This window comes from Schistocerca serialis, chromosome 1 (assembly GCF_023864345.2).
Source record: "Schistocerca serialis cubense isolate TAMUIC-IGC-003099 chromosome 1, iqSchSeri2.2, whole genome shotgun sequence".
In the NCBI taxonomy this organism is placed as follows: Eukaryota; Metazoa; Arthropoda; class Insecta; order Orthoptera; family Acrididae; genus Schistocerca; species Schistocerca serialis.
The window spans coordinates 147,447,340-147,461,056 of record NC_064638.1 but is presented as its reverse complement, the minus strand read 5'-3'; the positions used below and the strand labels follow the sequence as shown (position 1 = coordinate 147,461,056).

Genomic DNA, 13,717 nt, shown 5'->3' with positions numbered 1-13,717 from the left:
GTATGACCCATATGAATAGTCACTTACCTGTCTTGTGTGCAGGACTTACAGTTCAGAAAGGGAATAGCCTAAGCCGGCAGGTATAAGAATTGCCAGCGGAAAGTAGGTGGCTGGACTTCGATACGTCTGAGTATGTACAGGCACACAGGAAAGGCTCATGCGACGTCCTGTCTCTCTGCAGACGTAGAGTAGTGCATCAGGAAGGGTACACTTGGCAAGTGTTGATTTGAGCGAACACACCGCCAGCTTAACGCCAGTCAGCCTCTGTGGCCTAATGGATATTCGCGCCTCGTCTTCGGCGCGAGACGGACGTGTGGCGGCCGCTGCGGACGTTTCGTGTCAACAAGGCTGTTTTCCTGCGAGCCAGGTAGGCCGGCTCGCAAGCGCATTACTTCACTTAATTGTGTATTGGTTTGATGAAAATGAGGAAAGACACGGTTAAATTCGCTTTCGATAGAAATTTCGTACGACCGAAAGCTTTTGAAATCAAACTGTGGCTCACAGAAAAAGTTGGAATTACGAAAGATGATTTAGTTGGAGTTCATTTATCGTTTGTGACTAACTCGGCATATGTGAAATTGGCAGATCCTGCTAAATGTGTCGCACTTGTTGAACAATGTGGAGGTATTATTAAGTTCAATCACTTAGACGGCTCAGTTAGCGATGTCGTAGTATCCTATGCTGGGATGGGAATACGAACAGTACGGGTATTTGAGCTTCCTTTTGAAATGCCTGTAGTCGAAATCAATCGTGTTCTCGGGGCGTATGGCAGAGTAATTTCCAATGTTGCGGAAATGTGGTCAGAACCACACATGTTTCCCGTTTTGAATGGCGTTCGCCAGGTTAAGATGGAACTTCTCAAGCACATTCCTTCCTTTGTAATTATTGGAGGATACCGTGCGTTGATCATTTACGATGGACAGCCTCGTACCTGTGCCATTTGTCACTCGACAGAGCACGTGCGTGCTGAGTGCAGTAGACGGAGGGTTCCTCAATTACCAAGGGTAGAATCCGAAGGTGCAGGGCCTGTAGTTCACCTGCAGATGACGTACGCTGCTGCCACGTCACCTTTGCGATCAGCTCGGCAGACATCTTTCGAACTGGGGGACCAATGCGAGCATCCCGAGAGTGTTAACAGCCATATAGACAGTGGTAGATCCGTAGCTATGACTAACCTTACAGCGCCCCAGTGTACCACCAGTGAAAGTCAGGTACCTTACGACTGTGCCGAGCCTTCTCGTAGCTCGCGAGCAGAACCTTCTGCGGTTACTGTGGATACCTCCCTGCAACCGCCTGATTGCGCACGACAGGACGAGACCACCACGAAAGTAGCGGCAACGGACGATCCAGTTCAGAATATTGTTGGGCAAGACATGAGCATAGATCACTCGATCATCCAACTGACACAAGGAGTCAATGACTACGGTTCTGCTTCCCACAGCGCGGCTGACAGGCCCCCTGCGACAGAGGCGAGTCTAACTGCGGTAGTCCTTTCTTCCACGCCTGGTGAAAAGAGCAGCGTTGGCTCTTCGACTAGGACACAAGACCGGCTTGCATCGCCGACTTCGTCTCCGCATTCGTCCGAAAAGTCCCCTGATTCGTCTCCAGAGCGGTCAAGATCGCCTCGGAAAGCTAGGAAACGGCGCAAAAAGCGGTTAGCACACCAGGCTGCTGAAAGCTTAGCCCCGGCTCTGCGGGATAGGTTGAGGAGCATTCAGGAACAGACAACGATCGAAGACCATGGCCGGAGGGAACCTGAGGTCGGTAGCATACCATCGCATCTACGGACATCACCTGAGCACGGTGTCCGGGACGAAGGAGCACCAGGCCTCGAATTTTCAGACCATCAGGACGTACCTACTTCCCAACGTAGACAATCTCCCCAGAATAGTCGTTTTGAATGGGCAGACGATACGGAGACAACACTGCCACATGTATCTGCGAACAATGGTATGGCATGTTAACCGCAACCTCTCAAGCTCACGACTACACTTTGAGCGCACGAATGACATGTGAATTCGGCCTACATATGCCTAATCGCCGGAAAGTCCAGTAAACAATAACAGCTCTTGCTTATGGATCAAACGTATCACGTTATGACTGTTAATATTAACAAGATCCAGAGTGCAACTAACATTGCTGCCCTCCGGGACTTCATATATCAGTCCGATACCGATATTGCGCTTTTTCAAGAAGTGTGTTTTTCAAATTTGTATGTTCCGGGATTTACTGCAATTCTCAATGTCGCCTCAGAAGGCGCTTGCGGCACCGCTGTCCTGGTCAAGGAAGGTATTGCAATAACAGATGTAACCCTGTTGGAATCGGGGAGGGGAATCAGTTTTAAGATTTTCGGTGTTACGATTATAAATGTTTATGTACCTTCGGGAAGCAGTGGTCGAAAAGAACGAGCCAATTTTTTTAAAAATGATCTAGTGTTTTTACTAAAGGAAAACCCCGTTGATGTAATAGTCGGAGGTGACTGGAATTGTGTCCTACACAGGAAAGACCAAACGCCAAATTTCAATTTCTCCCCAGAACTAGATGGTCTTGTGAAAACGATGAAATGGCAGGACGCTTGGGAGGTCAAATACCCCGTGTCTGTCCAGTACACATATTTTAGCACTAAAGCGCAAAGTCGGATCGACCGCATATACGTAAGTTCACATTTAGCCAGCAAAATCAGTGGCGTCGAACGAATACCAACTTTTTTTTCCGACCATTTAGCACTAAGGTGCAGCATTGGACTTCCTAAACAGAAGACATACTGGGGCCGTCCTTTTTGGAAATTAAATATCGCCGTGCTTCGAGATAACGCCCTAACTGAACAGTTAGAAGCTTCTTGGCAACTTTTACTCCGACAACGCCACAATTACCGGTCAACGATAGATTGGTGGACTTTATGCGCCAAAAAGAAACTTAGATCTACTCTAATTTCTTACAGCAGGGAAAGGGCACTTTGGTCTCGGCGCACTGTCGAATTCTATTATAGTTGTCTGCGTGACCTTTATGATATGCCCATGTCCGCGGCTGTCAGAACGGGTATCAAACAGGTCAAGGCCGAACTTCTTAGTCTTAAACGCAAACAGCTGGAAGGAATGACCATAAAATCACGAGTTCAAACCACAGTGGAAGAAGAACACGCTTCACTCTATCATCTACTCCAGCACGAAAAAAATCGTCGAAGAAATTTTATTCAGTCATTGCTCTCTGAAGATCAAAGTCTTTTAACTCAACAAAAAGATATTTTAAACGAGGCTCATAGGTATTATAATCAATTGTACAGTGCTCACCAGTATCACCCAGATCGTGGACGGGAACTGCTCCGAAACTGTGATATGGAACAACTAGTAACTGCAGACCACAACAGGAGCCTCACTGTTGAAATCCTGTCTGAAGACATTTTCGAAGTAATTAAAAGCTCACCTGTTAAAAAATCACCTGGGCCCGACGGTTTACCCGTAGAATTTTATTCCCAATATTGGCATATTATAAGGAATAAATTCACACAAGTCGTCAACGAAATCTTGAGTGGAGGGCACATACCTGACGAAATGAAAAGAGTGTGTCACTGTTTTACTTCCTAAGGGAATCAATTCGGATGTCAAACAGCTCAACAAAATGAGACCGATATCCTTAATGAACTCTGATTATAAAATTATTGCCAGGGTTGTAAAAAACAGACTCCGACCGGTGTTTGATACAGTAATTGGTCCCCATCAAACGTGTCTCCCGGGTCGGAATATTTTTAAAACAGTCTGCGAATACAGGGACATAATCAGTATCTTCTCAACGACATTGACGAAGGCTGGCCTCGTTTTTATCGACTTTTCTAAAGCCTTTAATAGGGTAAACCATGAATATTTATTTACCACTCTGATGCATATAGGTTTTAACGACAAATTTTTAATTGTCTTAAAAAATCTATTGCAAGGGATGAAAACCAAAATTTTAATCAATGGACACTATACTCGAGATGTCGAAATAGCAAATGGTGTCCCGCAGGGAAGTCCTTTATCAATGATGCTATTTGTGGTCGCACTAGAACCTTTGCTGAAACGATTAAACAAGGAATTAGAAGGCATATCAATTTCAGGGGTCAGTACCGCTACCAACGCTTACGCCGACGACGTCGGTGTCATCGTCAGAAGTAATGACGACGTTGTAAGACTGAGAGAGATTGTTCGCCTTTACTGCTTCGCAACGGGAGCGCAAATCAACGATATGAAAAGCTCCTTTCTAAATCTCCATGGCTTCAGGAACACTGCCCTCGAATGGGCCAGGTCTGTAGACCATCACACTGCGTTAGGTGTGAGGTTCTACCGATGCCCCCTGCAAACAACGACATTCAACTGGAAGAAGGTCTTACATAGTATTCGAGGTACTTTAATAATGAACCGACTTAGAGACTTGAACATTATCCAAAGGGTGCAATTAATCAACTGCGCTGTCCTTTCGAAAGCAGTATATGTAGGTCAAATACTGCCGATACCTAAAGCGATATCCAAAACCATCATGAGCTTCATCTGCAAGTATGTTTGGAGAGGTGAGATATTTAAAGTGGCGGCCAGTACTATAACTTTAAAACCGCGAGAAGGAGGCCTCGGACTGACCGATATCCGCCGCAAAACTACGGCTCTTTATATCAAGCGTACACTTCAGCTTTTAGAAGACCGCCACAATAATTTATCATCGAAACTTTTCCGAATCCTTACACCGGAGAGTATGGAACCACCTATTAACATAAGTAACATCTCTTACAAATTGCAGCACATCAGATTCTACTATTTAGAACTCAGTTATCTGCACTGCATAGTCGCGGATAGGACCAAAAGAAACTGTAGTTTCATCATGGATTGCCTTACTACAAAGGACAACCGTAACAGAATGGAATCAAAATATCCCACCCGAAATTGGCAAAATATATGGAAGAATATAAACAATAAAGTACTGTCCACCAATGTGCGCGGTGCCTGGTACAAGGTTGTCAATAATACCGTTGCCACAAATGAAAGATTACAGTCTATAGGATTGAGTGACACAAATCAGTGTCCACGTTGTAATGTGATAGACACCCTACGGCATCGTCTCATATGCAACGGCTACCAGGTCATTTGGGAAAGAGTCCGCAAACAGGTGGCGTTTATCAATAGGAACGACGGCAGACACCTTACTGTCGACATTCTCGTCAACCCCGAAAGCGTTGCTTTCCCTATTCAAAAGAATAATGTTACCCTATGGCTACTGGGGAACTATGTCAATTATGTCATTAATAACCTCGGCCTGCCCGACGTACTGGACTATGAGCAACATGTATTACTGGAATATTATAAAATATGTGGACAACGACACCACAAGACTTTGTATGGTAACATGCTAAAAATATTATTTGACAAACAAGGCATCGGATGACGTACGCAATGACGAATAGCGGATAAAATATCGGATTTTGCGATGCCAAAGTAGGGGATTGCTGCTAAGGGCGACGTACGGTGGGGACTTCGTGGGCCCCAGGGCCGCTACGGTAGCCGTGAAGGCCTTCGCAGAACCCTGAAAAGGCCTTGCATTCTATGCCTATGCTAAAAAAAAAAAAAAAAAAAAAAAAAAAAAAAAAAAAAAAAAAAAAAAAAACCAGGAAGGCCGCCGACCGCGGGAATTCGCGCCGCCCCCATCCCGCCAGCCTACACGAGACTTCCAGGGCACCCTGGACGACATCGAGGGATCGGAATAATTGGCATTCGCCCTGTCATAGGGCACGTTGGTCTAGGGGTAAATCTGAGATCAGTGTCTTGTATTGTGTGTGTCCTTAAGAAGCCTACGTTTCTCAGTTTTCCCATTAATTTTTCTTTCTTTATCCACAATTTTCACCAGATCATTTTCAGTCATTTTGAACAACCATCCAACGTTAGAGAATAAGTTCATTTGGATGGAGACATTTACTTTTCTCACCACGTTTGGTATGGATTCCCTTACTTGCAAAGGAGTATTTCATTTGATTTTAGCAATGAAGCTCGCCGAAGAAGGCGCATGAAGGAGAGCGAATGGAAGGGCTAGAAGGGGAGATGGGAGGCCCTAAAAAAAAAAATAAAAAAAAAATGGATAAGGCATCGGTCTCCTAAACCGGGGATTGTGGGTTCGAGTCCCACCAGAGATACACGTTTTACTCACTGGGGCAAAATCACTCTCACCACATACAGATGTAATAGTTTGGAAAGTTGGCGTTTATGAGTGCTTACAGGTATCACAGGTATGACGACGATATGAAAATACGCACTTACTGACAACCTGAAACGAAACGACGGCCATTATCAATCGACCTGTTAGCTGCGGAAGTGTTTCAAAGCGTGATGGCGCTATGAAAGGAAACGCTATTTTAAAATTACTTGTAGGTAAACACTATGACCCATATGAATAGTCATTTAACTGTCTTGTGTGCAGGACTTGGAGTTCAGAAAGGGAATAGCCTAAGACGGCAGGTACAAGAATTGCCAGCAGAAAGTAGGTGGCTGGACTTCGATACGTCTGAGTATGTACAGGCACACAGGAAAGGCTCATGCGACGTCCTGACTCTCTGCAGACGTAGAGTAGCGCATCAGGAAGGGTACACTTGGCAAGTGTGGATTTGAGCGAGCACACCGCCAGCTTAACGCCAGTCAGCTTCTGTGGCCTAATTGATAAGGCATCGGTCTCCTAAACCGGGGATTGTGGGTTCGAGTCCCACCAGAGGTACACGTTTTACTCACTGGGGCAAAATCACTCTCACCACATACAGATGTAATAGTTTGGAAAGTTGGCGTTTCTGAGTGCTTACAGGTATCGCAGGTATGACGACGATATGAAAATACGCACTTACTGACAACCTGAAACGAAACGACGGCCATTATCAATCGACCTGTTAGCTGCGGAAGTGTTTCAAAGCGTGATGGCGCTGTGAAAGGAAACGCTATTTTAAAATTACTTGTAGGTAAACACTATGGCCCATATGAATAGTCTTTTAACTGTCTTGTGTGCAGGACTTGGAGTTCAGAAAGGGAATAGCCTAAGACGGCAGGTACAAGAATTGCCAGCAGAAAGTAGGTGCCTGGACTTGGATACGTCTGAGTATGTACAGGCACACAGGAAAGGCTCATGCGACGTCCTGACTCTCTGCAGACGTAGAGTAGCGCATCAGGAAGGGTACACTTGGCAAGTGTGGATTTGAGTGAGCACACCGCCAGCTTAATGCCAGTCAGCCTCTGTGGCCTAATGGATAAGGCATGGGTCTCCTAAACCGGGGATTGTGGGTTCGAGTCCCACCAGAGGTACACGTTTTACTCACTGGGGCAAAATCACTCTCACCACATACAGATGTAATAGTTTGGAAAGTTGGCGTTTCTGAGTGCTTACAGGTATCACAGGTATGACGACGATATGAAAATACGCACTTACTGACAACCTGAAACGAAACGACGGCCATTATCAATCGACCTGTTAGCTGCGGAAGTGTTTCAAAGCGTGATGGCGCTGTGAAAGGAAACGCTATTTTAAAATTACTTGTAGGTAAACACTATGACCCATATGAATAGTCACTTAACTGTCTTGTGTGCAGGACTTGGAGTTCAGAAAGGGAATAGCCTAAGACGGCAGGTACAAGAATTGCCAGCAGAAAGTAGGTGCCTGGACTTGGATACGTCTGAGTATGTACAGGCACACAGGAAAGGCTCATGCGACGTCCTGACTCTCTGCAGACGTAGAGTAGCGCATCAGGAAGGGTACACTTGGCAAGTGTGGATTTGAGTGAGCACACCGCCAGCTTAACGCCAGTCAGGCTATGTGGCCTAATGGATAGTTCCGCTTGAGACGCGACAGCGATCGGACGTGCTGTGTATTCGATCCGCCGTTTCCCTCGGGTTGTGACTATTTACTTTCTGTGTGTGACGTTTCTTTGTCTTCTTTTCTTCGTTGTTTCGTCGCCTTAGTGTTTGTGTTGTGTCTTGTGTTGTATAGCGGCTTCTGCCGCATTAATTAAGTGTTATGGCTTCCCGGTTGTTTCCGCGGAAGTGTACTCTCAGTTTTCAGTTTAACAAGGCCACCAGGAATGTTCAACCAACTTCGTTGGAAATTCACGAATGGATTGTGTATACGATTGGCATTACATCGGACCAGGTACATACGGCGTACTTTGACACAGAACTTTACTGCTTTTTTGTGAAATTGTTGAACCCGGTTTTGCTAGATAAGATTTTACTTAAACATGGTGACCAAGTGTCGTTCCGTCATAGAGATGGTTCTGTTAGCAGTGTTACTGTTTCAAATGCGGAAATTACGTATACCACAGTTCGGGTTTATAATTTACCCCCTGAAGTTGAAAACAGTTATCTCAAGGAAGCTTTGCTTGGTTATGGTACCGTTCGGTCAATTCGAAATGAACGTTGGTCTGCACAACATAAGCTGCAATGTTATAATGGTATCAGATCGGTTGAAATGCATATTAAGTCGAATATACCGTCCCATCTGGTTGTATGTGGTTATCGTGTTCATCTTACTTATGAGGGGCAAGTTGGTACGTGTTTTCTATGTAATGAAAATGGTCATGTTCGTGCTAATTGCCCTAAGCGGGTGTTTGTGCTTAAAAATGGGCTAGCACAACGCCGCAAATTAACGGTTGCCGATCTTGTGCCAGCAGCTTCCTCCACTGTTTCCTGTCAGCCTCCTGCAGTAGATTCTTCACAACGGGTGACACCTTCCTCTGATGCAGGTTTTCCCCCGTTACCCACTCGCCCAGATGTATCGGCTGCTTCTACACCGATCCCGTCTGTTTCCAATAACAAACGCCGTCGTGCTAGTGATACCGGTAGCACTGATGACGAAGCTGCTGTTTCGCAGCCGGTTTGCGAATCTGACGAGAGAATTCCGGAATCTCCCATGCTTGTTTTGGATTCTGTTCCCACTGTGTCTCCTGCTTTGCCTGATGACGTCAAACTTGCTGCCACGCCGTCGGCGCAAGAGCCCCAACATTCGGTCGAAGTGGTGTTGACATCCCCCCCGACACAGGCATCACAACATGTTGACGACACTTCGGTGCAGACAGCTGTTTGTCGGAAAATCGCTTCTAGAACTGCGCGCTCCGCTTCAGCGGATTCCAAACCTATCTCTCCACCTCCTACACTTCCAATACCTACACCTTCTAATGCCGGTGCTGATGTTCCTGATGCAGTTTTCCCCTTGCTTGCTCCTTCTTCTGATTCCTCTCGCCCTTCTAATCCTTCGGATGCCGTGGTTGACGTGCGTGATCTCGAACCCCCCACTCCACCTGCTCTTGAATCTGGTGTGCATCAGATACGCCGTCGGGTGAAAGTGCCCCCCAATCTTCACGCGGTGCGGAAAAAACACAAGCATGCAAAGGATGACTCTGATTCCGTTGATTCCGGGCAATCACCCTCTGCCATGTCTGATGTTGATGATCTGGATGTAGTTGCTTCTAATGTGGTGTAATTAGGGTTCATTTTCCCTTTTTTGGTTGATGTTGCAGGCGTACACGTTTATTACCTTAAATATAAATAGCATTCAATCTGCTCTGAAGTTAGCGTCTCTGCGGCAGTTCATTTATGACTCTGCAGCTGATGTTGTTTTCCTGCAGGAAGTCTCCGTTGCACACCTGTTTGTTCCTGGCTTTCGCACTATTATAAATTTTGCGCCTGAGTTTTCCACAGGTACTGTCTTACTAATTCGTGACGGTATCCCCGTTACCGAAATTGAACTCTTAGACTCGGGAAGGGGTATTGGTTGTCGGTTATTTGACACAACCTTGGTTAATATTTACGCCCCCTCTGGTTCCAGCAAACGGCAGGAAAGGTCTCGTTTTTATAAAGAGGATCTGATTTATCTTTTACGCAAAAATCCTGCGACTTTGATATTGGGGGGTGATTTTAATTGTGTATTACAAGCTAAGGACCAATCCCCTCATTTTAATTATTGTTTCGAGCTACATTCTCTTGTACGTCACCTACGACTACGCGATGCGTGGGAGGTAAAACATCCCACTTTAGTTAAATTTACATTTTTTACTGCCACCTCAAGTAGTCGCCTTGATCGATTGTATATTTCTGACCCCCTTAGTGCTTCTGTTTTAAATGTAGATGTTATTCCAGCCAGTTTTACGGATCATTGTGCCCTTGCGGTTATAATTAATTTGGAGCGTCAGCCTCTTAAACTTTATCGGCCGCTGTGGAAATTAAATGTCTTCTTGCTCGATGACCCTGACATCGAACCTCTAATACAGACGGCGTGGGACATGTGTTTACGTTCTCTGCGATACTATCCGTCTAAGCTTCACTGGTGGATCCACTGTGCGAAGTCAAAACTACGTCGCACTTTAATGTCCTACAGTTATAATAGAGCGCGAGATCTGAAACTGACTTTTGAGTATTATTATTCGGTGCTTCGCGAACTTTATGATACTTCTCGAATGACATGTGCCCACCTTTCTGAGGTTCGGAAAATTAAAGCCAAGCTCCTTAGTATTAAACGGCTTCAGATGGAAGGATTGAAGATTAAATCTAAACCGCCGTCCACATTAGCACATGAAATGACTTCCATGTACCATCTGTTTCGTCACCACAAGAACCGTCGACGTGTATTGATTGACGGCCTTATGGCAGCTGATGGTCGCCGGCTTACCTTACAGAATCAAATAACCCATGAACTTACCTGCTACTATGAGACCTTATATGCTGTGGCTGATTCTGATCCGCTTGATGTTGACGAGATTTTAACTGCTATCCCATCAGTTTTAACAGAGGACCATAATATGGAATTTTTAGCTCCTTTTACTGCAGACGAAATTTCTGCTTTCATTGCTTGTTCACCATCTCACAAATCTCCTGGTCCGGATGGCCTTCCTAAGGAGTTTTTTGTTCGCTTTTGGACTATTATAGGGCCTGTTTTTACGGATATAGTAAATGAAATTTTGAATGGTGGCACAATTCCGGCCGATTTCAAGAGAGGTACGGTTGTCCTGATACCGAAATCTGCTGGTTTGAAGACAGCTAGTGACTTTCGTCCTTTAACCCTTTTAAATTTTGATTATAAGACGGCTGCTAGGGCTGTTAATGCACGTCTATCCGTCTTGCTTACACCTGTGATAACTCCTTGTCAAAGTTGCTTTCCGGGGCGCTCCATCTTGACGCCTCTGGCGGGGTATCGTGACATTGTGTCGATTGTCGCTGTCACCAATATTTCCTGTGCGCTTTTATTTGTTGATTTTAGTAAGGCTTTTGATCGTGTGTCCCATTCGTTTTTAGAGCTTCTGCTGCGCCGCCTCGGTTTTAATGAAAAGGCGCTGCTGGTTCTTAAGAATATGACGACTGGCATTTCTGCTAAGATTGACATTAATGGACAGCTGAAGAAGGTCATTGATATTAAACGTGGCGTCCCGCAAGGTAGCCCTTTATCCATGACCCTTTATGCTCTCTCCCTTCAACCACTCCTCACACGTCTCAACTCGACACTTCGTGGTCTTACGATCTCTGGGGTTACCCAGACAGCAACAGCTTATGCTGATGATTTGGTTGTTTTGCTTCGTTCCACCGCAGAAGTGCCGCCGTTGAAAATGGAACTAGATAAATTTTCTGCTGCCTCAGGCTCTCGTATCAACCCCCGTAAAAGCAAACTCCTGAATTTGCGGGGCTTTGAACGTGTGGTTGTTCCGTGGGTTACGGCTGTTGAACATCATACACATTTAGGTATCTATCTTGAACGGTGTCCTCTTCGTATGGCTGCGAAAAATTGGCAAGTGGCCATTTCCAAGCTTCAAGGTGTTTTATTCGAACACTCATGGCGTTCGATACCGATACTGCAAAAAAAGCATGTATTAGACACTTATGTTTTATGTAAAGTATATTACGTTGCTCAGTTGTTTCCGCTTCCCAGAATGCAGGGTGCAAAGATGGTCCAGCTTATTAACAGATATATTTGGCGGGGGCACATTTTTAAATTACGTTGTGATGTTCTTACGAAGCCGCGACTTGAGGGCGGCTTGTCGTTCACCGATGTCCGTATCAAGGCTGCTGCCCTTTATGTTAAGCGCACCCTCCATCTTTTATTTTCTGAGTCCCCGACTGTTACTTCGCGATTATTCCATGTCGTTCGTCCTGCGAGCTTGTCACCGCCTATTAACGTAGGGCCTCTAAATGCGAAGCTACGGCATGTTCGGGACTTCTACATTGAGATTAGTTATCTGGATCTCCAATTACAACGTAGTACTGTTTTTACTACGCGAATACTGCTTGACAAATGGCACAGGTCTTCTTCTTCCATCCCGATTGTTTTACAATATCCCCGTTTTCATTGGCGTAACATATGGACGAATATCAGCTTACCCGTTCATTCCGCAACTGTTGCCTCCCTATGGTATAAGGTAGTTAATCAGCTGATTCCTACGAACGAACGACTTCATCGTATAGGTTTAAGTGTCACTCCGCTTTGTCAAACGTGTGGTTGTATTGATACACTCCCACATCGATTTACGTGCGCTGACCGTCTTCGCATGTGGTACTGGCTGCGCCGACAATTGGTGTTACTCACCAGAAGCTCGGAATCAGCTTTTACCACTGATATTCTCTGCTGGCCGGACACGGTTTTTTATCCCCGGACAAAGAACAACACCATCATGTGGCTTCTTGGCCGTTACATTTTTGCAGTGGTAGATGGTGATGGAATTTCCGATTTTATTTCGTTTACTGGTTACATGCTTCATGAGTACTGGACGCAACAATCTTTCCCACATCTTAAGAGGGACTTTGCGAATATGCTCAGTATTGTTTTCGAAAAGCAGGGGATTGGTTAAGTTTCCACTTCTATTGCTCGCTCCTGCGCCAGTTGCATTAATGGCACCGGTATAGGGGGATACTCATCTCACTTCATGATAGCGGAGACATTTACGCTAGCTCTTAGTTATTTTGCCTTCCTACCAAGCTTTTACCTGTTTAGATAGACAACGCATAAATAAGCCCCGTGTCCACATATCAGTATCATGAGACTCCGAACCAAGGACAATTACTACGTATTGGTGCCACTGTGCTTCAGTGCAGGGAGGAGGAGACGTCATGGCCAGGCCTCGGGATTCGACCCCTGCCCAACGCGCCTCCACCGAGCTGCACTGGGCCATTAAGAAAAAAAAAAAATGGATAAGGCATCGGTCTCCTAAACCGGGGATTGTGGGTTCGAGTCCCACCAGAGGTACACGTTTTACTCACTGGGGCAAAATCAGTCTCACCACATACAGGTGTAATAGTTGAGAAAGTTGGTGTTTGTGAGTGCTTACAGGTATCACAGGTATGATGACGATATGAAAATACGCACTTACTGACAACCTGAAACGAAACGATGGCCATTATCAATCGACCTGTTAGCTGCGGAAGTGTTTCAAAGCGTGATGGCGCTGTGAAAGGAAACGCTATTTTAAAATTACTTGTTGGTAAACGGTATGACCCATATGAATAGTCACCTGTCTTGTGTGCAGGACTTACAGTTCAGAAAGGGAATAGCCTAAGACGGCAGGTATAAGAATTGCCAGCAGAAAGTAGGTGGCTGGACTTCGATACGTCTGAGTATGTACAGGCACACAGGAAAATGCTCATGCGACGTCTTGACTCTCTGCAGACGTAGAGTAGCGCATCAGGAAGGGTACACTTGGCAAGTGTTGATTTGAGCGAGCACACCGCCAGCTTAACGCCAGTCC

The 13,717-nt window shown here is 45.5% G+C and overlaps 2 non-coding genes across 2 annotated transcripts; both read left to right on the top strand.

Moving 5' to 3' along the window:
- Positions 1-6,653: 6,653 nt before the first annotated feature.
- On the top strand, positions 6,654-6,726 carry Trnar-ccu (transfer RNA arginine (anticodon CCU)). The gene has a single exon. It is a non-coding gene; the product is annotated as a tRNA-Arg (tRNA).
- Positions 6,727-7,228: 502 nt separating this feature from the next.
- Positions 7,229-7,301, top strand: Trnar-ccu (transfer RNA arginine (anticodon CCU)). The gene has a single exon. It is a non-coding gene; the product is annotated as a tRNA-Arg (tRNA).
- Positions 7,302-13,717: the final 6,416 nt, after the last annotated feature.